This window comes from Mandrillus leucophaeus, unplaced genomic scaffold (genome assembly GCF_000951045.1).
Source record: "Mandrillus leucophaeus isolate KB7577 unplaced genomic scaffold, Mleu.le_1.0 Scaffold1148, whole genome shotgun sequence".
Taxonomy (NCBI): Eukaryota; Metazoa; Chordata; class Mammalia; order Primates; family Cercopithecidae; genus Mandrillus; species Mandrillus leucophaeus.
In genome coordinates this window covers 96,164-99,461 of record NW_012099743.1, presented here as the reverse complement: position 1 = coordinate 99,461, position 3,298 = coordinate 96,164, and the positions used below count along the sequence as shown (strand labels likewise).

Here is a 3,298-nt window from a genome sequence, read left to right as displayed (position 1 = left end):
CTGCCCTCTCCTGCCTGCTCCCACAACCTTGTCCCAAATTCACTTTTCAGAGCCCAGATACCAAGTCACACAACTTTTCTGGGGCCTTTTATTTTTTGGGAGGTGGGCAGGCTCCAGCCCATGTGCTCGTGGAGACCCTGTTTCTCCAGTCCTGACAGTTACCTCACCATACTGAGTCTCTGTTCCTTTTAAGCTCTGAGCTTCAGGAGGCAGCTGCCTGTGTCTGCAGTCTTGTTTATTGTGGCTACTGGCACTGTGTCTGCCCCACAGCAAAGCTCACGAAGTACTGGTTGAATCAATTATCTTTTATGAATCATTTTTAATATTTCTGCATACATGTTCACAGAAGACTTATTCACAATAGACCAAAGGTGGGAACAACCCAAGTGTTCACTGAGGAATGAATGGATATGCAATGTGGTCTATCCATACAATGGCATATTATCCAGGCTTAAAAGGGAATGACGTTGTGACACACACTGCTACATGGATGAACCTTGAGGACATCATGCAAAGTGAAATAAGCCAGACACGAAAGGACACATATTGCATGATCCCACTTCTAAGCATTACCTAGAGTCATCCATTTCATAGGGATAGAGAATGCAACAATGTTTGCCAGGGCTGGAAGAGGAAAGAATGACGAGTTCATGTTTAATGGGTACAGAATTTCAGGTTGGGAAGATGAGAAGGATCTGGGAAAGAATGGTGGTGACAGTTGCCCAACAATGTGACTATGCTCGATGCCACCAGACTGTATGCTGAAGATGACTAAGACGGTAAATTTTATGTTTTGCATTCTTTCCACACTTAAAAAAAGAAACTTCAAATACTTCAGGAGGAGGAGCGGAGAGAGAAGTATGTCAAATTTTTCTTTCCCTGGAAGAAGCCATTTAAATATAAGTTAATAAACAGCTTATTTAAAGACCAAAAACATGTGAACTGAAGCAATCAGACTACTATCCTTCTAACTGGTAGATATGATGATGTGGAAATGTTAAGTTTATTTATGAAAAATGAATCATATCATTTTGAAAGCTTAGGAGAGAATAGGTCAAGGCTGACTGGCAGGCAAGACAATGTCATGTGTGGGGAAGTGGACCACAGGCAGTCAGAGCAGATGTGCTTACCAGGAAATGAGAAATTGAACATGGAAAAGAGGGCAGGATAAGGGGAAACATCTATTTAAAACTTTGGTTTATCATCTATGACGGACACACAGAATAAATGATTCCAGGCCAGAGGCAGTGGCTCACGCCTGTAATCCCAGCACTTTGGGAGGCCAAGGCAGGCAGATCACCTGAGGTCAGGAGTTCAAGACCAGCCTGGTCAACATGGCGAAACCCCATCTCCACTGAAAATACAAAAATTAGCTGGGCGTGGCGGCGGGAGCCCATAATCCCAGCTGCTCAGGAGGCCGAAACGGAGAATCGCTTGAACCTGGGAGGTGGAGGTTGCAGTGAGCTGAGATTGTGCCATTACACTTCAGCCTGAGTGACAAGAGTGAAACTCCATCTCAAAAAAATAAAATAATTAAAATAAAATAAAATAAAAAATAAATGATTCTCCTCTGCTTTCCAGGACATCCTCTGTTCCAAATTTAAGAGTTTAAGCAACAAGGTGGGAACATCACTGTGGCCATTCCAGGCCACTTGAGGACAGGTTCTGAAGGAAGGCAGAAGGCTTGTATCTGGCCAGCTGTGGGTGATCCCTGCATGTCCTGGTGTTAGATGAGGCAGACAGACTTCTGGACATGGGATTTGAGGCAAGCGTAAATACCATCCTGGAGTTTTTGCCAAAGCAGAGGAGAACAGGCCTTTTCTCTGCCACTCAGAAGCCGGAATTGGAGAACTTGGGGAGAGTGGGCCTCCGGAACCCTGTCCAGTCTCAGTGAAGGAGAAGGGTGTAGCAGCCAGCAGTGACCAGACCACTCTCGCCTGCATAACTACTACATAGTATGCAAGGCACATGAGAAATTTAACCAGCTGCTACATTTTCTTCACAGTCATAAGCACAGTCATGAAGAACACCTGGTCTTCTTCAGCACCTGCACCTGTGTGGAATACTACAGGAAGGCTCTGGAGGTGCTGATGAAGAGTGTGAAGATTGTGTGCATTCATGGGAAGATAAAATACGATCTTCATGGGGTTCTGCAAATTGCAAAGTGGGATTTTAGCGTGCACTGATATGGTGGCCCAGGAATCAATATTCCTGAAGTGAATTGGGTTTTGCAATACAATCACCCCAACAATGCAAGTGCCTTTGTGCAGGGCTGTGGCCACACAGCCCGCATTAGCTACAGAGGCAGAGCTCTGGTGTTCCTCCTGCCCATGGAAGAGTCATACATCAATTTCCTTGCAATTAACCAAAAACGCCCCCTGGCGGAGATGAACTCTAGAAAAACACAGCTGACCTTCTGCCAAAATTCAAGTCCATGATCCTGGCAGAAAGAGCTATGTTTGAAAAGGGCATGAAAGCTTTTATGTCCTATGTCCAGGTTTATGCAAAGCAGGAATGCAACCTGATTTTCAGATTAAATAATCTTGATTTTGCAAGTCTTGCTCGAGGTTTTTCCCTGCTGAGAATGCCCAAGATGCCAGAATCGAGAGGAAAGCAGTTTCCAGATTTTGTGCCTGTGGACATTAATACAGATGCTATCTCGCTTAAAGATAAAATTAGAGAAAAGCAGAGGCAGAAATTACTAGAGCAACAAAGAAAAGAGAAAAACAGAAAATGAAGAGAGAAGAAAATTCATTAAAAATATAAAGCTTGGTCAAAGCAGAAGGCCAAAAAAGAAAAAGAAAAACATGAATGAGATAACGAAAAGGGAAGCGTGTTCTGATACAAAGATGAGGACATGGAAGAACTTCTGAATGATTCTGGGCTCTTGAAAAATATTTTTAAAGGCAAAATTACTGAAGAATTTGAGAAGGACTTATTGACAAGTGGCAAAAGAACAGTCAAGACAGCTGATTTAGTGTCTCAGATTTGGAAGATGACTGCTGATACCAGGGTCACAGATAAACTCATAAGGACGTAGCTGTTTCCTAACTTGGTGGATGGTTCCTGTTTGCTTTTACTGCAAATCAAAACTTCAGGAGACATCCGAGAAGAATCACATCTCTGAAAGCTCTCCTTTCAGACTAGGGAGAAATGAAGGATTTGACACTCGTGAATATTTGACTAAAAACATTCCAGTCTTAAAGTAGTCTAACAGAAGAAAACGTAAAAGTATTTGAGTGTAAATAATAGATTTCAATATTTATTTATTATGATGGGTTATGTGTGTGTGTGTGTG

The 3,298-nt window shown here is 42.8% G+C and overlaps 1 pseudogene; it reads left to right on the top strand.

The window, feature by feature from the left end:
• LOC105552155 overlaps positions 1 to 3,006 on the top strand; it is a 22,502-nt pseudogene extending 19,496 nt beyond the window's left edge.
• The last annotated feature ends 292 nt before the right edge of the window (positions 3,007 to 3,298 follow it).